Here is a 25,556-nt window from a genome sequence, read left to right as displayed (position 1 = left end):
TGGAATCCTGTGTAACCATACTAAGCTTAGATTGACTAGCTGAGTATGAAGATAAAAACAAATTGCCATTTTGCTATTTGCAAGTACAAGCTTAAGCCCTCATATAATAACAGGAACTAACAATATAACATAGTAGGAAAAGTGGCGAACATTGATAATGATCAGGATGCAGATTTGTTCACTTACATTAATATGCTTTATTTTTTATTCTATGAATGCACAATCAACAAAATGAGAGGACTAATTACAATGAACTATGAAGTCTAGGAAGGAGCTTATACTGATGTCCATGTGTTACTGTTATGGTCATTATTGAAATGCTCTGCTTTTATTTAGGCCATAAAATGTGCTAAGGACAGAATAACTGGAGTCTTAGCCAAGAGGTTTAGTGCTGCTTATGCCAAGTCTGTTCACATTGTTAGTAATACAACAGGTAGAATACTTGCTTTGGATGCAGAAGGCTGTGGATTCTACTCCCACAGTATGTAGATGGATTGCTGATACTGTACTATGTTGTACTTTAAAGCAGGTGGATGCTGCAGCCATGAAAATGTCCTCCTTTGGATGAGATACCTAGTAACTATGAACCTGTTATCAGTTTGATGTACATTCCTTGTTGCAATATTACTAGCTTATCATTTTTTGAGGTAACATAGACAATTTATTCCTCGAGGGTAACAGGCACTTTATTTGTAGATGAAACAATGAAATATAAAGTTATTTGCTAGCAGTAACCTCTTCATTAATTACAGATCTCTTTAATGTGGAATTATTTAGATGACTTTTACTTCTGCAGAGATTGTGCATATTTATTGATACTGGTGGAGTGTAGAAGTTTGAGTAGACTTTTATGATGGAAATGTTCTGAACTGGGCAGTTTTGTCATTGGTTCATACATTTTGTTTAATTGCTTACTGGAAAAATGTTCAAAACACGCACTAAAAAAGTGTGCTGTATTATACAGGTGAATCAAATAATACATGTATGTTTACATGGTCCTAAATATTTGTGCAAGGGGCCTATGATTTGAAAACAGCCCAAAGGTAAACTTTATTCGCTACTGGCCAGATTCATTTTTTTGAATTTGAGTGTCAATGCTGTTTCAATAAATGTGAGTTTCAAGGGCAGAGAAGTTTTAATGCTAAGTATGTTTTCATTGTGGAACTGTATTGCTTTATTTAGCAGATGTCTGACAGTGTTTGTGCTATAAAAATTAAAATAAAAGTTTTAAATGAAATCCAAATAATCATTGTAGAAGTAAAGCATAAAGCAGTGTGCACATTACAGTGTTTATGGTAAATGGGGAGAAACAGCCAAGTAATGGGACACTGCAGGGGGGAGATATGTGTATGGGGGCCACATCTGACCATGATTTGTGGGGTGAGGGGTGGCAAACTCAAAGACAGCCCCGAGCGGCACAAACTCTAGCTACGCCACAGGTAGGTGTGTGCATGTGTGTGTGTGTTTAAGTGTTTAAGAGTTTAAGAGGTGTGTGTGTGTGTGTGTGTGTGTGTGTGTGTGTGTGTGTGTGTGTGTGTGTGTGTGTGTGTGTGTGTGTGTGTGTGCATGTGTGTGTGAGAAATAGGTAGGGGTGTGTAGCTGTAAGAAGTAGGTAGGTAGGAGTGTGTATGTTAGTATGTAAGAAGTAGGTAGGTAAAGGTGTGTGTGTGTGTGTATGTGTGTGTGTGTGTGTGTGTGTGTGTGTGTGTGTGTGTGTGTGTGTGTGTGTGTGTGTGTGTGTTTAAAGGCAGCCAGTTGGAAAATTGCTGGAAAATTTACTCGTTTTTTTTTTTTTGATGACGGTGTGAGAATAGTGAAATATGTAACTCATGACATTGGCAGCACATACAATGAGATGGATGTGGGGTGGGCTACTTGGGAAAACAGTATGGGAGACAAGATAGAGTCTTATGCAGCCGCTTTAGTCAGGGTGGCAGTTGCAGAAGTGGCATCACATATCTAATTACAAAAACTCTTGTCAGTTAAAAAAAAATGTCTCTGAACCAGACTTGATATGAAATAAGTGAGAGAAACAAAACCGAGAGATTGAACAGGTCAGAGCCTTTGGTTAGGTTGATGAACACTGATTAGGTAAAGTTGTCTTTATCGATTTTGAGAAAGATGTTGTTAGATATTATTAAAGCGTATATAAAACATGGTTATTGTGGTTCTGAAAGACCAGGATTTTTTAATTTATTCACTTAGTTGAGTGCAAACCAGCTTTTCAAAATCTTTCCATTGAATGAATAATACGCATATGTCCTGAAATCAATTGATGAGCTTCCTTTAACAGTTTTGATAATATGTTACCTATGTGTTTCCATGATGCTGGAACAATGTTTTTGGTTAGGCATAAATAGAAAAGGCACTGGAGAAGCCTAAAAATGTGATCTTTACAAATTATAATAATTATGGGTATATGCCATTTACACCTGTAACGCAATGGCTGTTGTTTGTTCTGGAAGATTTACTATTATTTTTTTCTTCACAATCTTGAAATATATAGAAGGAAAGAAGAGTTGCAAAGTAGTGACTGTAGAAACTGATCATCAAGGTTATTATTTGTTTTAGGGGTGTGTATGCGTGTATGCAAGAATTAGGTAGGTAAAAGTAGGTGTGTGTGTGTGTGTGTGTGTGTGTGTGTGTGTGTGTGTGTGTGTGTGTGTGTGTGTGTGTGTGTGTGTGTAAGATGGAGGTAGGGTGTGTGTGTGTGTGTGTGTGTGTGTGTGTGTGTGTGTGTGTGTGTGTGTGTAAGAGGGAGGTAGGGGTGTGTGTGCATGTGTGTGTGTGTGTGTGTGTGTGTGTGTGAGTGTGTGTGTGTGTGTGTGTGTGTTTAAGAGGGAGAGAGGGTGCTTGTGTGTGTGTGTGTGTGTGTGTGTGTGTGTGTGTGTGTGTGTGTGTGTGTGTCTTTGTAAGAGGGAGGTGGGGGTGTAGAGGGGGTTACCTCGCAATTATCCAGATTTTTGCCTCATATTTCTGGTTTGTTTCTCATAAAATTGTGTTTTTTTTTTTTTTTTGGCAAATCACAGAGGACCGAAGTGAGAAAATAATGGCAGACATTTGAGTTTTAGACTTCATATCCTTAGAAAATGCATACTAATGCAAACCATGTTGTTCTACCCATTTTCTAAGCAGGTAGGGGGATGTATGTGTGTGTGTAGTCATACCTATCAACTGTGCAGATTTTTCACAGAATGTCCAGATTTTTGCCTTATATGTTTGGTCTGTTACTCATAATTTTTTTTGACAAATCACTGGGGTGAGCTAAGGATTAAAGTCACTAAGTAATACACATATATTTGAGTTTTAGACTTCATATCCTTTAGAAAATACATTCTAACACAAATCCTGTTATACTAGCAACTTTCTAAATGTGTCTCTAGTTTTAGGCCTTTGTCCCCAGCATTATAACAGGCTTCTGAAATCCTGAAATATCAAATTTCAGAATTAACTGATCATAAAGCCGAAAACTTACAATCCCGAAACCCCGGAGGCACGAATTTTAAAATCGCGAATACACCAACCATACAGCACACACATACACATACACACACCTTCCCCAACACACAAACACACAAACCTACACTACATACAAGCAGGGGGGCAAGCCCCCCTGCACCCCCTACTTAAATATACTAACTCCAAGGTCACACTACACAGACACACACGAAAACACCACCACACACCTACATTCCCCTCGCACACACACATCACACTTACAACACACACTGACACACACTAAAGCCCCTAACCAACAGAATTACACATAGATACTTACCTGAACTTCCACCTATCTATTCACAAACCACAACACCAGATGTGCTACTTCCACATCTCCGAACTTCGGGATTTTGAAATTCGTGCTTCTGGTGTTTCGGTATTTAGAACTTTCGGCTATATAGTCTTGGGATTCTGAAATTCGATATTTCAGAATTTCGGGATCATATAGTGTTTATATATATATATATATATATATATATATATATATATATATATATGGGTCTACTGTATATATTCGTAAACTCACTTCTTCGAATATAAACAGTAGACCTGCGGTTACACAAAAGTGAACTTCCACAAACATCGGTTCAACGAACCGATAAAGAACACAGTAACATTGTTGCACCCCCCACACCCCCCTATTTAAATATATCAACTTCAAGATCGCACTACAGTGGGGAAACACATAAATTCTCTTTCCCCACTGTAATGTGCTTTGGCACCTGTGTTCTTTAACGGTTCGTTGAACTGTTCTTCGCGGAAGTGCACTTTCGATTAAGTGCCCTTTCACATAACCGAGAGTCCACTGTTCGTTTTCGAACAAGTGAATTTTCAGACTTTTTCAGTAGACCCATATATATATATATATATATATATATATATATATATATATATATATATATATATATATATGTACACACACACACACATGAGAGATAGCATACCCCTCAGCTGTCCAGGTTTTTGCAGAATGTCCATATTTTTCCCCATATTCCTCCTAAAAAGGATTGAAGTTCCTAAATAATAACAGGCATTTGAATAGCCTTTAGAAAATGCATACTAACACAAATCCTGTTATTCTAGCAATTTTTTAAGTTCATGAGTGCAATATTTATAATCCGTCCCTATTTATTTTAGGCTTTGGCTTGATTTCTTGCACTAAGAGGTTGAGGTGTGTGTGTGAGAGAGAGTGAAATGCTCTATTTAGATTTAGCAGGTATAATTTATTTTCAAGTGCATTTTCAAGGAATTGTAAGCTTCAAGGAAGAAAAGTTTACTGCTGCTCATGCTAAGTCTGCTTAAAATGTGCAACTCTTTTGTTTAGCAAATGGTATCACTATTGTGGTAAAGAACTTTAAAGCACTGTTACTAGCAGAGCAGGTAGCATACTTACATCTTGATGTAGAGGGATGTAGGTTCTACCCCTACAGCATATAGGTTTGTATTTTAAGGGGGGGGGGTGCTGCAGTCCTGAGTATGTCCTCCTTTGAATGAGATGCCTAGTAACTATGAACTTGTTTTTCAGTTTGCCACCCATTCCCTATTGCAATATACCAGCGTAGTATTTTTTTTTATGTAGCATAGGCAAATTATTCTTTAAGGGCAGCAGGCACTGAATTTGTAGATGAAACACTGAAATATAAAGTTGTTTTCTACCAACAACCTCTTCATTAGTTTCAGATATTTTTAATGTGGAATTATTCATATGGCATTTAATTCTGCAGAGATTGTGCATATTGACTGATATTGGTGGATTGTAATGACAGAACTTTGAGTGGCCTTTTTATGGTTGAAATGCTCTGAATTGGGCAGTTTGTCATTACTGGTTTATATATTTTGTTTCATTTCTTACTGGGAAAATGTTCAAAACTATAAAACACATTCTAACAAGTGGTGCTGGATTATGCAAGGGTTATAATTCAGTTATTATATATTATAATTAATACAATCAGGAAGGTGAATCAAAGCACTTTTGGATGGTTCTAAAAATGTGTGCAAGGGATCTATGATTTGAAAACAGCCCAAAGGTAAACTTAAACTACCACTGGCCAGATGCATTTTCTTTGAATGTGGGTTTCAATACTGTTTAAGTGAATGTGAGTTTCAAAGGTAGAGAAGTTGTAATGATAAGTCTGTATTCATTGTAAGGCTACTGCTTTGTTTAGGTTTAGCAAATGTTTATCAGTGTTTGTGTTATAAAATTTGAAATAAAAGTTGTAAATTAAATCCTAATATCTAATCATTGTAGAAGTAAAGCATAAAACAGTATGCACACAGAGTTTTGAACAGTGTTTATGGCAAGTGGGGAGAAATAGCCAAGTAATGGTACACTGGAATGGCTGCATGGGGGGGAGGGTATGTGGGGCTCTGGGATTCCACCCCCCTGCAAAAAATCTCGTGGGCTCCCCCACTCATCTCCACCCAGCTGCTTCACTCTGCATTTACTGAGAACATAGCATGTCTGACAATTGCCACCCACAGGCCTTATACTACTGAAGGTGAAGCTAAATTAATACTTTATCATATTTTACTCTAGAACTGTAAAATTTCCCTGGAATGGCAATAAAAGCACATAACAATAAAATTAAATGCTGTGACTCATGTCAACTATTTAGAGTTCAAAGACCTTGTATTTGTATCCATAAACATTTTACCTCACTGATTGCTTTTCCTGGTTCACAGGTTCATATGGTCATATATGTGTACTACACTAATGGCCCTGGAGCCTTTACAAACCTAGCCCATAGAAGTGCCCTGGCATCATGCCATCTGCCATTAGTTCCCATTGCCTCTATCAAGCAGAGCCACTGGAGTGATCTCCCGGGTGAAATTTTAATTTCCCATCCAATCATCAAGATTTCTCTTGAAGAGGGCCAGTGAGGTGCTCTGCTTGACATGTATGGGAAGTCTATTCCAGAGCATGGGCAGTCTCTGGTTTATGAACCTGTCCCTCCAGCATGTTCTGTTGATTGTGGTAATGAGGTTGAGGTCTCTGGTGCAGAGGGACTGGGATTTCTTTAGATGTAGCATTTCTAACAGAGCTGGATCAGACATGGCTTTGTAAGTCAAGCAGAGATCGCCTCTTGGTAGACGATATGAGACAGAATAGCTGGAGTTTTTTGAGTCTGTCCATGTAGGACATGTGTTTAACGCCTAGGATACTCTTTGTCAGGTACTTTTGTGGCCTTTCCAGATGTTGCATGTGTCTAGTGAGGTACATGCCAAATGGGGCATTATACGCGATGATTGGCCTAATGAGGGAAGAGTAAAGAGAGATGATGACCTCTTTCTTCCTGGATGCAAAACCCTTGGTAATGAGATGTGCCACACAGAAGGATTTCCTGACCATAGTGGCAATGTGGTGGTCAAAGGAGAGGTTGCTGTCAACCTGTGTCCCCAGATCTCTTATAACACCTTCAGTGTTCAGTAGGCTCTAATCAATGTGGTAATTAGTGGGAACTGAGTTTTTCCCAAAGGGGATGACGACGCATTTTTTGGCATTAAGCTTAAGGCCATGGTTTCAACACCAGTCATTGGTCTCAGTGAGGCCTTTCTCTAGGATGTCTACATCATTTGTGGAGTTGATAATGACTCCCAGCTTGCAGTTGTCTGTGAACTTGGTCAGCCAGAGTCCCTCCATGTTGGCCTGGACATCCGAGAAGTAGATGCAAAACAGGAGAGGACCCAGGACCAATCCCTGTGGGACATCACTCATGACTGGTTGGCAATCTGACTTGGAGTCCGCTGCTTTCACACCATGGGTTCTATCTGTGAGCCAATTTGCAACCCACCTAGTGATATAGGGGTTGATGCCTAGTTTGGTGAGTTTATCAATAATTCCTGAGTGGGGAATGGTATCAAAGGCCTTGGCCAGATCAAGGTAGGCTGTATGAACTGCCTTGTGCTCATCCACAGCTCTGGTGACTGACTCAAAGAAGTCAACCAGGTTGAGCAGGCATGATCTACCTTTCATAAAACTAAGTTGAGTGGGATCTAGAGTTTGGAGATTTCCTATATCCTTGTTAATTAGGTCTATGATGATGCACTTCATAGCCTTACATATCAGACTCATCAGGCTAATGGGGCGATAGTTCCCAGGGTCTGTAGTCGCTCCCCCTTTATGGAGAGGGATGACTGTAGTAGTGCACCATTCTGTAGGGACAAAGCCTGAGGTGAGTCTGTGATTGAACAGGGCACACAGATATGTTGCCAGTTCACTTTGTAGTTCATGTAGAACATATCCAGGGATATTGTCAGGTCCCATGGAAGCTGTATTCATGGCCTTGGACAGTGCAGTTTTAACCTGTGCTGCAGTAATGCTGGGTGCCTGGCATTCCTCCGGGATTGTGATAGGTCCTTTAAGGGGAGAGAGAGGGGTAAAGTTGTCACTGAATCTGTCAGCCAGTATGTTGGCAATATCTGTTAGCTCAGTACAGGAGGTACTATTGTGCAATAACTTAGAGCAAACCTAGGTATTGCCGTGGAGATTCTAGATATAACTATGGAAGGCTTTGTGGTTGTTTTTAGTGTCTGCCACAATTCTGCCTTCATAGCTGACTTTAGAGGTTTTGATGCAGGATCTCAACTTTTTGTTGAGGCTAATAAGGGAGTTTTTCCAGTCTTGGGACTTCACCTTTTTCTGCAACAGTTTCATCCTTCTGTTGTAGAGCTTATTAATGGCAGGTGACCACCAGAATGGCTTCCTTTTTTGGAGGAGAGTGTCTTGGTTCTGTTGGGTATAGCTAGTTCCATGCATTTATGTACGTGTTCGTACAGTGCATTGGTGCATGATTCGGCAGTAATGCATTTATTTTCCATTGACATGGGTGCCATGCAGTTAGCCACCTCTGTTTTTAGAAGCCCAAAGTCAGCTTTGGAGAAGTTTTTCATGGTGGTTACTTTTGTGGGGGGTGTGAGTGAGATGTGGATTTCCATGGTGATTAATTTGTGTTCGGATCTAACCAGGGAGGAATTGACTATTGGTGTAGAGCAATGGTTGCCCATGTTAGTAATAACCAGGTCAAGGATGTTGCTTCCTCTAGTGGGGGTAAGAATGAGATGATCCAGGGCATTGGAACTGATGAATTCCAGGAAGCATTGGGCCAGTGTATTGATGCATGAGTAGTTTTCCCTGTTGATGGAGGGGTAGTTGAAGTCACCTAGTATGAGAGTTTTGGGTTGGACCCTAATAGTTCCAAGGTGCTTAGAAACATGGCATGAGAGTCCTGGGACATGGGTGGGGACCTATAGCAGGCTACAACCTGAATCACTGCCTTACCCAATGTTAGTTGTACCTGAAGTATCTCAGATGCATTATGCTGGGCTACTAGTCTGGAGGTCTGCATATCCTTTATGAATATGGAGACACCACTGCCTTTGGAGCTTCTTTTCATGTTCTTGGGCTAAAAGGTGTGGAATGAGTTATAGCCTGGTAGCACAGGGGTACTTTCTGCTGCTTTAAACCAGATCTCCATTACAGAAAAATGTCGATGTTCTCCATTTTGAGGAGTGCTTTGAGCAAGTGCATCTTGAGATTTAGACTTCTAGCATTGAGCAGCATGACTCTCAGATTGCATTTATTTATAGCTGTTGTGGTAATTTGTTTTTTGGAACATCACCTAAAAAAGGCACTATAGTGGTGCCAATAGCCTTAGCCAGTATTCGTAAAAACAGGGGCGACAGATGCAGGCCATCTCTGGCAAAGCATCAAGGTCTGTCAATCATGTCATTCCAAGCAGACAGATACTGCACCCCCTTAGAATGACACCAGAAACTTAGCCAATTGTTGAAGTCAATCATTTTCTGCTTGTACTGCAGTATCATTCTGGGTAACGGTACGATGCTTGTCAGGACTAGGGTCATACCTGCCTAGGCCATATAATTCAAGAGCTCCTCCATGTCTCTTTTCATGTAGTCCAGCGAGGTGCTTCTCAGGTGATTCACACCCACATGGACAGTGACAGAGTCATATTTGTACTTGTTGTGGAGTGACATGAGTGTGTGTGTTATGTGTTGGATTCTGGCACCTGATAGACAGCTGGCTGTTACCTGCTCCTTATTCAACCTAATGAGTGGGACATCAGTGTGCCTCACTATCAAGTCACCTATGATTAGTGTATTGGGAAAGCTGTTTTGCTTTAGGGGCTTAGGTTGAGGGGCACAATGTGTAGGGGAGCTATGTGTCTTGTGGTTTGCGCTGTGTTGTGGTGGTCGAGTGCATTTCTGCCTTGGAGGTCTCTGCTGTTTGGGTAGATTTCTATTGAGAGTCTCCACAAAGGTGGGTGTGTGGTTTGTGTTTTTATGTGAGAGCTGTGATGGTGGGTGTTCTGGAGGGCTATGTGTTGCATGTGGTGTGGTGCATATGTTAACTTTCCCTTGACCAGCTATTCCAGTCTTGGCTTGAGAGGGCATGGCTTCCAGTTTGGATATATAACTGCATCTCTCACAAGTCTGAGTATTGGGAGGTAAGAGGAGAGGGTTGTCTGTGTACATGAGGCAGTTGATACACTGCCTCAGAATGCCCAAGTTCACCAGGTTAATAGGAGAAAGCACAGGGAACTGACCTTTAGATATGCCAGGAGGGATGGTCATTATTACTAAGTACTGGAGCTGTTTCCTCATATATTCCTTTTACAGGAAAAATGTCTCTAAGGGTGACTGAGTCTGTATAGAGCACTGCCAAACACTTAAGGGGAAACTAATACATAGACCCTGAAAATTTAAGGATGAAGTATTTAGGCAGATATTCTGAAGTTTGGCAGTTTTTCCATCTATTTCAACTTGCTGGTTTAAAGCCTGCATTTGTGCTTATCTCCCACCTTTTCTGTAACTAGTCTAGTCCAGATACAGATTTGCTGTATCCAAGACTACTTGCAAGCTTCTGAGCCCCCCAAGCCTTTCTTTGTTGGAGGGAAGCCATCTAGCTTATCAGTGGGAGTGGTAAGCACTAGGTAGCCTATCTACCACAAGAGTGGTTTCTTGCCCAGAAATTGTAGTTTATTGGCCGTTTGGACAGTTTTTCCATATCTTTAAACTTTCTGGTTTAAAAGCCCACATTTGCACTTGTTTCCCACCTTTCCTACAACTAGTCTAGTCCAGATACAGATTTGCTGTATACAGGACAGTTTGTAAGCTTCTGAGCCCCCCAAGCCCTTCTGTGTTGGAGGGAAGCATTCTAGCTTATCAGTGGGAGTGGTAAGCACTAGGTAGCCTACCTACCACAAGATTCAAGTACAGATTCTTAGTTTTAGCACTTGAATTTGCTTATTCATGCTCAGCACTTGTTCAGAACTTGCTGTTAGCACTAAATAAGCTACAAATTACTACAGCACTCAACCTTCCTCTTTAACTAGAGGAAAACAGTTTTTGTACTCACTTTACTCACTTGTCTAGAGGAAAGTAGTTGTTTATTCAGGCATGTCTAAGGGTCAGCTCCCAGTGTTCTCTCCTGTCTATCTGATGAATCTGGGCATCTTGGAGCAATGTAGCAATTGCCTCATGTACACAGACAACCATCTCCTCCTACCACCCAACACCACAACATGTGAGAGATGCACTTATCTAGCCAAACTGGAGGCAAAGCTCACTTCAACCAAGACTAAACTTGACAGTCAAGAGAAAAAGGTAAACACTTGCACCACACCACACTCATCACATAGTCCCACTAAACCTTCATCACCAAAATCCACACATAGAAACACAAAAATATTTGTGGAGGCTCTCAATAATAATCTGCTCAAGCAACAGAGACCTCCAAAGCAGAAACGCAAGCAACCTCCACCCCCCCAACACAACCCAAATGATACATAGCCCACAGACTCAGTGTGCCAATAAACCACAGCCCATAAGGCAAAACAATGTAGCCAACACACTAGTCAGAGGTGACTCTATAGTCAGGCACACTGATGTCCCCCTCACCAGGCTAAACAAGGAGAAGGTTACTGTTGGGTGCCAGGATACGCCACATAACCCACGCACTCGGGTCACTCCACAACAAGTACAAATATGATTTTGTCATTGTCCATGTTGGAGTGAATGACTTGAGACGTACCTCCCTGGACTACATGAAAAGAGACATGGTAGAGCTCTCCAATCTTGTAGCTCAGGCAGGTATGACCCTAGCTCTGAGTAGCATCCTACCATCACCCAGAATTATATCACAGTACAAGGACAAATGATTGACTTCAACAATTGGCTAAGCTTCTGGTGTCATTCTAAGGGGATCCAGTATCTGTCTGCCTGAGACGACATGGTCGACAGACCACGATGCTTTGCCAGGGATGGCCTGCACCTGTCGCCCCTGAGATTCCGGATACTTGCTAAGGGTTTTGCCGCCCCTATAGTGCCTTTTTTAGGCAAGGTTCAAATGACAAATTCACCATCATAACAGGAACAGGCAAGTAAAAACTGATGGTAATGCTACTCAGTGCTAGAAGTCTAAATCTCAAAATGCACTCACTCGAGGCACTCCTTAAAATGGAGAACATTGATATCTGTGCAGTGACTGAGACCTGGTTCAAGGCTCTAGAGAGCACCCCTGCATTACCAGGCTATAACTCATACCACACTTTTACACCATCTAATTTGGACCCGTACACCAAAGGCAGAGGTGTGTCCATATTCATTAAGGATATCCAAACCTCTAGGCTAGTTGTGCAGCATAATGCATCCAAGGTTATTCAACTGCAACTAACTCTGGGAAAAATTGCAATCCAAATTGTAGCTTGCTACAGATCCCCCACCATGCCCCAGGATTCCCACTCTTCTTTTCTTGCTATACAGGAAAATATTAAGGTTCAACCAAACACCCTAATAATGGGTGATATCAACTACCCCACCATTAACTGGGAAAAATACTCATGTACCAAATCCTTCACTCGACGCTTTCTAGAATTCATAAATTCCAGTGCCCTGGATCAACTTATCTACACCCCTACCAGGGGCAACAATATCCTAGACCTAGTCATTACCAACATGAGTGACCGGTGTTCTACACCTGAAGTCAACTCCTCGTTGGTCAGATCCGACCATAAGCTGATCACCCTAGATATCCGCATCCCACCCCCACTCACCATTAAGGAAACCACTGTAAAAAATTTCTCCAAAGCCAACTTCATGCTTCTTAAGACAGAAGTGGCGAACTTCATGACACCCATGCAGATGGACAATACAGTTACGACTACTGAATCCTGCACAAATGTACTCTATAAGCATTTACATGAGTGCATGGATCATGCTATCCCAAACAGAACCAAGATGCTATCCTCCAAAAAAAGGAATCCAATCTGGTGGTCCCCTGTCATAAATAAACTCTACAACAGAAGGAAGAAACTGTTGCAAAACAGAGTAAAATCCCATGAGTGGAGGAGCTCCCTGGTCAGCCTCAGTAAGAAGCTGAGATCCCTTATAAGATCCTCCCAAGCTAGCTATGAAAACAAAATTGCCACTGATTCTAAGGGCAACCACAAAGCATTATATAGCTATGTCAAGAATCTCAATGGCAACACCCAGATCTGCTCTGTGTTACAGCACAACTGCATGAAAATTACAGAACCAACTGATATTGCCAACATCCTGGCAGATAGGTTCAGTGCTAACTGTACCCCCCCCCTCTCCCCCTAAAGAGCCAATATCTATACAGGAAGAATGCTGAGCCCCTGTAATCACATCTATGCAGGTAAAAACTGCACTCTCTAAAACCAAAAACACAGCATCCATGGGACCGGACAACATTCCAGGCTGCGTTTTACACGAACTTCAGAACAAACTGGCTCCCCACCTAAGCACCATGTTCAATCATAATCTCACGTCAGGTTTTGTGCCCACTGAATGGCGCACAGCAACAGTTATTCCACTCCACAAAAGGGGAGCCACCACTGATCCTGGGAACTATAGTTCCATAGTTACTTTTGGCAATGGTAGTTTTTTTATTTTATGTGTTAGTGTATGATGAAATACTACCTCCTGGTTATAATATTATTCAGCTTGACAGAGTGGATCCTCATCAAAGGATCAAAATTTAGGAACATCGAACCTCTGATCATCGAAGACCAGAGGATCGAAGTTCCGCAATATCAAATCTTGTGAATGGAGCTCACCATACAGTGTGGAACGGGAACTTTACCATTCTCTTCATTGTAGTGGGATCTCAGAGTTGGTTTATTTAAGTATTAGGAGGTGTGGGGGTGCAAGGAGAATTCCCCCCGTGCAAAAACGTGAAAGCAGAAGTTTTCACGTTTTAGTTTTTTTTTTCGTAAGCTCGATATTTCGGGACTTCAGTCCTCTGGTCTTCTATGGTCAGAGGTTCGATGTTCCAAAATTTTGATCCTATGAAATAGACCCAATACAACACATAAAAAAACAGGAGGAATTGCTATAATCTTCCCAGACATGCTCACAGTAACTCCCCATATGGGCAAAATCACAAATGTTGGAAAAGTAAAAATTCTAATCTCATTCCTAAAATCTAATAGAGCCAACAGCATATGCGTTGCTGTGCTATATATCCCCCAGGGAAGAACATTCCAATACTTGAAAGCACACTATCTTAAACAGCACATACAAGCACAAATGAAATTATCCTTCTAGGTGATGTAAGCATTGACTGGCAGTGTTTATCCATAAAACCAGAAACCAAAGCATGAACCTCTTTGCATTCACTCAACTTATTAACACACCAACAAGATATTGCTAAATAATTCCCAACAATCTATCCTGAACTGGATTCTGTTTACCAACCCATCTAATTTTGCCTCCTCAGGTACCCTCCCTGATACACTAAGTGACCACCTGCCAGCTGATACTCACAGGAGTATTACACAACTAACAAAGGAACATAAGCTCAAAACTACCTGTAATCTCTCCAGTTTTTCCAGAGTCTTTCACTTAAGCTCTGAAAGCAGTTAATTTGTTTATCCTAACAAGATTCCCTTTAAATGATGCAGTTGAATACTTCACTGCAGCATTTTTAAATATTCTTAACAGCTTAGCTGCAGAGCGTACAAAAATAAATAAAAGTATCCATACCCCATGGTTTACCAACTAATGCAAACTCCTTATGAAAGACAGAGACAAAGCCTGGATTAACTGCAAAAAGAATGAAAATGACAAAAATTGGCAACTATTCAGACGGCAACAAAACCAAGTCAAGAAACAAGTCAATACAGATAAAAAAGTCTTATTATATTAACCTACAAAACAATCATAAAAATCACCCTAAAAAATTCTGGTCCTTCATATCCTTTCTCATCAACCTAGGTACAAAAAAGGATCTCAGCCTATACTCATACATTCCCCCTCTTTAAACAGCTACCTTTTTCAATAAATACTTCATAGAATGCATAGCCAACTTAACCTCAAACTCACAACACACTCCCTTCTGTGCAGCTACCTTCCCCTACCTTAGATCCTAGCACATTTCCTTCACAAAATTCACTTAAATGCAACTTCTCCAATACACACATATAGACAACTCCATCCACTTTACCTTTCAATCAGTTTCTATTAGTCTCATAAAAAGCTTTTACATAAACTAAAACCTCGTTACTCCTCAGCCAACAACCTTTACCCAGAATATTTAAATCTATCTACAGATGCAATAGCACACCCAATCAGCATTCTTGTTACTAGATCAATAACAGAATCCTGTGTTCCTAACTTATAGAAAATGGCACATATTATCCCATTGTGTAAAAGAGGTAACTCCACTGACATTACAAATTTCTGTCATGTAGTCATCCTGTCTTCCCTCTCTAACATTCTTGAGAGATGTATACAGCAACAATTTCTCCACTATCTCTTACAAAATAAGCTAATCACAATATGCAACATGGATTTCAGCAAGACCACAGCACCTCTACTATGTCACTATCATTTATAGATACTGTCAATAAAGCTCACAGCTGCAATAAACTTGTATCTGCAGCATTTCTAGATCTATCAAAAGCCTTTGACACGGTGTCTCACAGTAAACTCCTCAATCAACTTTCCACCCTGGGTCTAACATTTCCATCTATTCAGTGGTTCTCTAGCTACCTTGCCAACAGGCAACAAGCTGTAAAATGGCAAGGATCCATCTTTGAATACTTTCCCACTTCTATGAGAGTCTTATAAGGATCCATCTTTAGCCCTCTACTATTCAATATTTTTATCAATAACCTAAATTCATCTTATTGTGAAAACAATATGCAGATGACTCTACCATCATCTTTTCTTCAAACAACTTAACTCACCTCCAAGAAATCACTCAGCAAGCTGTCATCAACATTGAAACCTGGCATACAAGAGAACAACTCCTACTCAACCCCCCAAAACCAAACTCCTCCTTTTTACCCCTAAAACTCACACCCCTATCAAAGCATCTTGCAAATTATTTTTCAGCAAATGGCACTGACATTGAATTAGTCTACCATATCAAACTATTAGGAGTTTTAATAGATGATAATCTTAAATTTGACCTCCACATCCAAAGCAGTGTCAAGAAAAAACATCAAAAACATGTTATACAGAAACAAACATTTTCTGAGCATAGCCACACAAATTACTCTAGCCAAAACATACCTTCTGCCTTCGCTACTTTATGTAGCATCAATTCTAACTAATAACCTCCATAAAAAACAAACTTGTACAACAAAATTCCCTAGTTTTCTACTAATTCATCCTCCTTTACCCATCACTGTAAAGCTCTGCATACCCTTAGCTGGCTGGAACTCCCCCTCCACCTCTCCTACATTAAACGTATAACAGTACATAAAATTATACACAAACCAATAGTCTGCCCAGCTGTTACTACTTTAATCAACATATATTTCCCTAAAAGAATTCTTAGATCAGAAGGCAAACAACTTCTTACCATAAATAAACTGAATAAATCCCCTGGACAAAGTCTATACTCATAGTCAGTAGCAGAAAATTGAACTCCTTACCTCTCACCACCAGAACTATATCTAACCATCCTACCTTTAGATTCTCCCTAAAACAATATTTTACAAAATCTTAGCAATGGTCCTGTGCCAGTAATGGCTGAACATACTCACTATACTTCACTCACCCTCTTAAACATAAATCATCCTTCACAACCCTTTTCAACCACTCCACTCCTTTCTTTTGTTTTTCCCACTACCTTAACATATCCACTTCATCTCTCCAGACCTTTCCTCTACCTCTTTTTACCTCTTTTTCTTTCTCTTTCCTCCCTACTCACCTAAGCAACCTAATGATACCCTACTCTGCACTATTCTTATAATCTCCTTTTCTCTCCATCTTTCTTCCTTCTATAACCATAATATAAACATCTCTCATACTAAGATATCACTCAATTTTCCTTCACTGTCTGTAATTATGTAATCTCTAATATCTCTTTAAATATCTTATTAGAATTGCCTCCAGTCTCATTTATCTCATATTAATCTATGTAACAAATAATATGACTGGGTTTTTCCTCACATATTTTCTCCAACTCATGTTATTGTTTTTTATTGCACTCTAGTATGAAACATATCATCTATGTTTTTCATTACATTTTATTCACTACTGTTTTGTAGTGTAACATGATACTTTGTGATTTAAAATATCTCTACTTGATTTTTGAAAGATTGTGATTGTGGAAAATTTTCCACCAGGCCTCCTCTGAAAATGAGCACTTTCTGGCCCAGTCAGACTTTCCCAGTAAACAAATGTCAAATAAGTAAATAAATCAATTTTTTTCTCTCTTATTCTTTGACACCTCTACATCTGAAGATATAGACACCTCTCCAAAGCATAAATTATCTACAGATTGTACAGTTATACGCGGTTCACAGCTTCATAGGTTTTTACTAAGCTTATGACCAAGGACACCATCAGAAAGTTCAGCCACATGTCATAGTACTGGAGAGAAACTAACAAATTTCCCCATTATGTCAATTTTCCCTAGATATCCCTGGTTAAAATTATCATTCATCTAGTCATCCAGACTGGATTTACAGGTTGCTAGGGAAGTACTGGGCTCAATAGGTAAGGACTACCTATTCCAGAAACAGGATCACGTTGAGTTAGGTACATGCTGCTGCACTTGAGTTTGTTGTTGTATTAGTACAAATTTAGGTCTGTAGGACAGATGTTGGCTTCACCACAAGTTCTACTTAGGTAAAATAAAATGAGTGCTGAGCACAGAAGGTAAGCAGATATCACCCCTTAGGAATCTGTTTTCATGCTGTGGATTCCAGGTATTTTTGATGTCACTTCAGGCTCCCCTTTCTTAGCTCTGATTCATTATTAAGTAACCTTCTGAAGGATTTACTTAAATGTTTAAAGCTACCATGACTTTCTCACGAACCTAATGTAAATTATCATAGATTTATATCTGTATGCTTCTACTCTAGAAGTAAGACAGACACCCTTATATCTGTCATCTGTTCTATATTTATATATATATATATATATATATATATATATATATATATATATATATATATATATATATATATGTGTGTGTGTGTGTGTAGGTCCACTTCACAAGATTGAATGGATGGAAGCTCGAAATTCATAATCTCGAGACCAGAATCTCGAACTTCAATTCACTCAAAATTGTGAATGGAAGCCTTAGGTTTAAAAAAATAAAAAGTTAACATACCTTATTGCAGGGGGCCAGGTCCCCTGTACCCTAGCAGTTTAAATGTGAATGTTCTGTGACCGCACTATAGCGGAGGAATGGAAAATCTTCTGTTTTGTGCTTACGCATATAGCGCGGAATGTAAGATTTCCCTTTCCTTCACTATAGTGTGATCTCGGAGTAGGTATATTTAAGTAGGGGGGTGTGGGGGTGCAGGGGGTGAATCCCCCCTGCAAAAACATTTGAAAGGTGTTACTTTTTTTTGTCCCTTTCATATGTTCGAGTTTCTCTAAATTCGAGGTTCTGATTTCGAGTTTATGACTTTCGAGTTTAGAGAAATTTGATCATATGAAGGGGAACCATATATATATATATATATATATATATATATATATATATATATATATAGGTCCACTTCCGAATCTCGAAATACTGAAATTTTGAAATTCAGTATCTCAGAACCAGAATGCCAAAACTGCAGTTATTCAAAACTGCATTTTAACAAATCGTAGTTTACCAAATCAGTGGTAGTTGTGATGCAGTGGGTTCTTTATGGTGTGCTGTCTCTTTAATGTGCAGTGTGGTCTGGGATTTAGAGATGGCATCGGATGTGTGGTTATAGGCAGAGATTCAGGCAGGTGTTTACTCTTTTAGGGTTTTGGGTAGGATTATATTTTTTAACTTCTTGGGAAGTTTTAGGTGTAGGTTGGGGTAGGTAGGTGAGAGTGTGTAAGTGTTAAAAGTGGTGATTTTTATGCACATGTAGTGTGTATTTGTGCAACAAAAATGTAGGGTGTGTAGCAGTGGGTTTGTTGTGTTATTTTTGGTAGTGTGACCTCAGAGTTGGTATATATAAGTTGCGGGGGTGTGGGGGGTGCAGAGGAGCGTGCTCCCCTGCTTATACATAGATTAGTTTTGTTTTGTCTGTGTGTGTGTTGTGTTGGTTTGTTATGATGTAGGGAGGAAGGTCTTGTATGTGTTTTTGTTTGTGTAGTGGAGGGTATATTAAAAACAGAGCATCGCATACTGAAAAGTTGGTATTATGAAATTTCAGCATAGTGACATTCAGTTTTTCACTTTTTCGTTGTAGTGTACTTTCGACATTTTCATCTCGAGATACTGAAATTTGATATTTCAGTATTTCGAGATTTGAAAGTGGACCCATATATTTATATGTGTGTATGTGTGTGTGTGTGTGTGTGTGTGTGTGTGTGTGTGTGTGTGTGTGTGTGTGTGTGTGTGTATATATATATATATATAGATATATATATATATATATATATATATATATATATATATATATATATATATATATGTATATGTATACATATATATATATATATATATATAAAATGTAATTTCATTGAATGTTCATTTCATTGAAACTCAAATCGTCAAACCCATTTCCTTGAAAGCTCATATCTTAAAAAAGTGTAGAAGTGTATAAAAAGCAAGCAATGGTGTAATTTTCTATCATAGGAGTTATTCTGGAAGTGAGTCTAGCAGAGAATGTATGGACCGAAATGGGCAGTATCATGTTGTACTTTCAGATCTGTAGATGTCTGTGTTTGTTCTCCAGCACTGATTCACTGTGTGCATAGCTTTTTTCTTTTCTCCATGGTTGTGTGACTATGAAGTTAGCATGTATAAGTAAGGGGGGTGTGGGGCTTTCACTTGGGGAGCAGAGGGGATTGTCCCCCCATCCCTCCCAAAGATGTAAGCAGGATCCATCTCTTCATTCCCCTTTTCCCTTCCATCTCACCCAGTGCTCATGCTTGTAACTGAGCACAGACTGACTGGGTCATAGTCAGAGCTGTATCCCTATATTCTAAAAACATGGGAGAAGCAGAAATAAAAACTTGCAAGTACAGCAGCTCTTACTCTGTTTATGTTTTTAAGCAGTTGCAGTCCAGTGTTAAGTTATGTTCAAACATGCAATAAGCTGTTGACAGGTTCATCTCCTATATGTAACAGCCGTCCAGAAGCAGGCATAAAGGAAACAAAAGTCATCCAAAATCAGCAAACAAGGATTTAAGCTTTAGTAAGCAAATTTTCTGAGTAAAATATTGACACAAAGGGGCTATAAGTGATATGTACATAACAAAAAGGCATGAACACATTTATATAGTAAAGCAGTTTATGCAGTCTGATTTGTAAGGTGCTAGCAAATCACTATAATGAGAATATTGTACTGTTTTGGGTAATGGTGCATATCAATTTTTCAAATACAGAAAAATTGTGTATTAAAAGCAGCAAATTACTCTCCGGATATTAAACCGAGTGGATTTCTTCATGTATTGAATTCAATTTATTTATTTATTTATTTATTTATTTACATTTGTTGACCGGGAGTGTCTGACTGGACATAGGTCCATTTTCAGCGGAGGCCCAGGGAGAAAAGCTCCACAGTTAAAATAAATAGGACAGTAGTTAACATTGGATTACATAGTGATTAACAATTTGATTAACATAGCAATTAATTACAAACATATTTACAGATGAAGAACATAGTACATCAGTAGACAACTAGAATCTTTATCTGCGAAGTACATAACAGACATTAACAAATGTTACAATAAGAAGTTCCTGCTGTATAATAAGTACTAGGCTTATGAGCATCTAAGCTTGCTATAATCAAGGTAGTTAGTGGGTTGGAAAGAAAGGTAGTGGTTGGATAGGGTGGGTGATATTAAAGTGGGAGTTGCAAGGGCATAGCCAGCATGTTTTTAGGTGTGCTTTTAGTAAAGTTTTGAAGTGGGTGCATGATGGTACGGAGGTAATTGTGGGTGTGAGGGAGTTCTATAATTTGGCTATGGTGCAAGAGAATAGTGCTTCACCAGCAGAGTTATTGGCTTTGGTGATCTGCAAGTGATTTTTGTTGCTGGATCTTAGTGGTCTGGTGGTGCGATAGGGTTGAAGTAGATTCTGGAGGGATGGGACATTTAACGGATGGTTTACTAGTTTGTGGGTGAGTGAGAGTTGATACTATTGAAGGAGGTGAGGGAGTTCAAGCCAACCCAGTTCAGCAAGTGAGAGACAGTGGTGACTACGGTAGGATGCCCCTGTGGCAAATTTGGCAATTTTGTTGTAGCAGGTCTCTAGCTTGTTTAGATCGCATTACCTTAGGTTGGTATATACTAGAGAGGCATAAAGTAAGGTGGAAATAAGGTGGGAATTTGCTATTGAAATCTTTGCTGATTTGGTTTGAAGTTGCTTATTTCTGTATAACGCTCCTAGTTTTTTGTGGACTTTTTTATGGTCATGGATATGTGAATGTCAAATTTTAATTTATCGTCTATTTCCACTCCTAACAATTTGGTGTGTTCAGTTGGGTATATAGTGGTGTTGTCTTTTGCTGTGATGTTAAAGTGAGAGTTGTTTTGAGTATGTTTGGTGGGTTGGAAGATGAGAAGTTTAGTTTTGTTAGGGTTGAGTATTAATTGGGCATCGGATAACTAAGTTTCAACAGAGGAAAAGGCTTCCTGTGTGACTTTTTGCAGTTTGGTTAGGGACTGAGCTGAGCAGATGATGGTTGAGTCATCTGCATATTGTATGAGAGTGCCACGTTTGGTGGCAGAGGCTAGATTATTGGTGAAAACAGAGAAGACTAGGGGTCCAAGGATGGATCACTGGGGAACCCCTATGAAGACAGGTAGTTGGGGAGATATGTCATTCTGCCATACAACAGATTGTTGGCAGACAGGTAACTCTGAAACCAGTTAGTGACTGATTGAGAGAAGGATAGGTTACTGAGGACAGAGATGAGTTGCTTGTGTGGGACCATGTCAAATGCTTTAGATAGGTCTAGGAAAGTAGCAGAGGAGAGATAGCCATTGTTTTTATGCTGATGGATAGTGTTAGTAAAGGAGAGTAAGGCAGTGGTGGTGCTATGGTTTGGTCGGAAACCATGCTGAGTATTGGAAAGGAGTTTGTTAGTAAGGAGGTAGTCTGAGACCTGAGAGTGTATGCATCTCTCTAGTATTTTGGAGAGTGGAGAGAGAATAGCTATGGGGTGCTAATTGGTTAGTTCTGTGGAGGGTCCACCTCTGTGGAGGGGATTTATATGTGATACTTTCCACAGTGTGGGAATGTAACTTTCTGACAGAGATCGGTTAATCAAGATGGATACTGGGTAGGCCAGAGCATCAGCTGCGATTTGTAGGTATTCACTTGGGAAGTTGTCTGCTGCTAATCTGGTGGGCTTAAGTTTAGTTAAGAGGTTTTTTATGTTGGAGATAGGTACAGGAGAAAAAGAGAAGGCAGTGGGGAGATTACTAGTTGAAGGTGTGGGTTGGAGGGGAGGGGGGTTGTTTTTAGCTAGTGATAGTATGGTTTGTGTGAAGTGTGTGTTGAATGAGGTAGCAATATTTTCGGAGGAGTGAGGGGTGTTAGGAGGAGGGGTACTGACTTTACCTGGGTGGAGGATGGAGTTTATGTAGAACCAGAATTGTTTGGGGCTGTGTTGGAGGAGTCTAGGGCAGACTGGTAGTATTGGAATTTGTCCTGTTTTATTAGCTTTTTGACTCTACTGCGTAGTTCTTGGAATTTCTGTCTAGTTGAGGGGGTTTTGCACCAGTGCTCCCAGGCTTTATCCCTGTTTTTCATTTCTGACTTAGTGGTTTTCTTTAGCCATGGAGAGGGTTGTGCTTTGGTTCTGGAAAGTCTTATGGGGCATGGTAATTAAGGATGCTCAGGAAGGTAGTATTAAAATATTCAACTGCATCATCAAGACTGAGGTACTTTAGAGGATGCCAGTTACATTCTTTGAGAGATGAGATGAATGTGAGTGGGTTAAAGTTTAGTTTTTTACATATTTGATGATAGATGACAGGTTTAGCTTGGTATAGGTATTTTTTTTGAGTAGGAATGTTGGGGAGTGATCACTGAGGCTATCTGACAAGCAGCCTGTTAAATATGACTGGGGGCTCTTACTGACTAGTATCCAATCCAGGGTAGTGTGCTTGCTGGAGTTTTTATTTATCCTGGTTGGCGACTGGACTAGTTAGGTGAAGCCATGAAGGTTTACATGATGGGTTGGATGGTTGCCAGAAAAGGATTGCCAGTCAATATCAAAATCACCTAAAATGATAGTTTCTTGGGGAAGATGGTGGGTAGACCAGCTGAGGAGGTTTTCTAGTGGAGGGATGTTCTGGCCAGGTGGGAAGTAGCATCCAATTATGTTGATGGTTTTGTTTTGATTTACTTTGAGGTTGGTATATATTATTTCTTCATTGCCTATTTGTGGAGCTGATGATTTTAAGATCTGGATGTTTAGATGCTGTTTAAATATTATAACTACACTGCCTCCTTTCTTGTTTAGTTGGTCTGCTCTTAGTATGCTGTAACCGGTAGGGAGTATTTGCTCACTGGTAATGTGAGGTTTTAGCCAAGTTTCTGTCAGGATGACTATATCTGGGGAGTACAAGTCTATGGCGGCATGGAGTTCATGGACTTTCTTGGATATACTTGTAATATTTAGGCTTAGTAGAAGGAAGTCACTTGGCTTTCTATTGGCTGTGATATGGGAGAAGCTGTGGTTTGTAATTTGATTATGAGTATTGGGGTTGGACATGGTAGGGCCCGGGTTGGGGTGGATGTCTCCACTTAGGGCTAGTTTTGATATGCATGAGGTTATTAGTTTTCTCAGTTTGTGAATGTGTTTGATTATTAGGGAAACTTTATGATTGTGCTCTGTGGGTAATAGGTATGGTGGGAGGGTTACTATGTTAAGCTGTAGGGATGCTTTATGTTTGAGTAATATAGTTGGTAGAATATGTGAGGGGTGCATAGAGATAGTTCTTGAGTTGGTGGGAGGGGAGCTGAGTGAGGGTGAGACATGAGTGGTGGTGTGAGTAGTAGTACAGTTGTAGTGGTTGAGTGGGGGAATGATGGAGCTTTGGTAGGATGTAAGATATGCAAGGAGAGGGCATGCAGTGAGCACAGGTAAGGTATGCTTGTACATGTTAGTTGAGGAGGTGTGATAGCAGTGGGAAGATGGAGGAGATAGTTTTGGGTTAGTACTGTGGTTGGCTATTGGAAAGATGGAAGGGGTTTGTGACTGTAATAAAGGTAGGACCACTGGGGGTGGTAGGGAATAGGGGGCAGGGTTGGGAGCAGAGTGGGTAGAGACCCTGTTAGTAGCTATTATGAGGGGCTGGAAACAATCAAGTAACAGAATAAACTGGTAAATGAACATATGATAGTGACAAAGGGTGGTTGTAGTTTTAAAAATGGTGCCTGCCACAGGTAATATTTATTAATTTTGGGATTGGCTTAAGGTAATAAACAGGGAAGGGGGAGAGGGAGAATAAGGGTGTGAGCAGGCAGTTATTTTGTACTGCTGCTAATGAGCCAAAGCAAAGACAAGTTAGTGTTTAAGAAACAATCAGAATTGACCAAGGACTGCTCTGAAACTGTAAGTCATTTCTTAACCATTTCTCAGGTCGAAAAACAGGATAACCTTGTATCAGTAGGCTACTGTGGTCTCAGTTTAAATTAATAAGCACACAGTATTGATCAGTTATGGATACTATTTGCTAACAAAAGGGAATAAGAGAGAAGGTGGAAGATGAGTGTGTGTGTATGTGTGGGGCTGCTTACAAGCCAAAGCAGAGTGCTCTCCAGGGGAAAAATGAATATTGGCTCAAACAGGTAGACACATACTCAAAGTTAACTTTAGCTGTTTGCAAACAGTTCAGACCTGGACTGCACTTTTATTATAAGAATGATAAAGGTGGTACCGCAGTTGAATACTTAAGAGTGGTGTTAGTCGGGAGAGACACTGAGCTCCTCATGGGGCCTGTAGCAGAGTGGATTGTAGTTTTTTTAAATACAAACATAAGTGGGATAAACATGTTTTAAAATATTTCAAGTGACTTGTGACTACTTAACTGAACAGAAAAGGGACAATCAATGTTTTGATACACCTATGAACCTATAAACGTGTGTTTGTGCAAAAACAGTGGTTAGTGTTTTCCATTGCATAAGTAAATGCTTATACGCTGACAAAAAAATAATTAAACAGTAAGTAAACTGCATGTGCTTGACTGTAGATACACTTTTAATAGGGCAACGTGATGCACGTTTGGAATCTACCATGGAAGACTGAGAAACTTTAAACAGTGGAACTAACTGTGTTATATAGCTAATGACATTTTGAACTACAAAAGGGTTCCAGTATTGCTAAATGTAATTTGCACTAATGTGTACATTAGTAGCAGCAGCAAACCATCTGAAAAAGCATTCAGAAAATTGTTGAAACTGCCCTGAAGGATTTAAAACCAAAAGCTCTGGTAATGGCAGAAAGACTTTTCATTTCTGTAAGACAAAACAAACGAGACAAGAAAGCGTCATGGAGTACATGGAATTGTCATATAGACTAGAAAAGTATTGTCAATTTGGAGAAGATCTTGCAAAGATACTAAGACACAGACACATACTTGGAATATGTTGCAAAAACATACAA

The sequence above is a fragment of the Protopterus annectens genome, chromosome 3.part1 (genome assembly GCF_019279795.1).
Source record: "Protopterus annectens isolate FY-2018-M chromosome 3.part1, PAN1.0, whole genome shotgun sequence".
Lineage (NCBI taxonomy): Eukaryota > Metazoa > Chordata > Ceratodontiformes > Protopteridae > Protopterus > Protopterus annectens.
The sequence above is the reverse complement of the archived record's forward strand: the minus strand, read 5'-3'. Positions refer to the sequence as shown.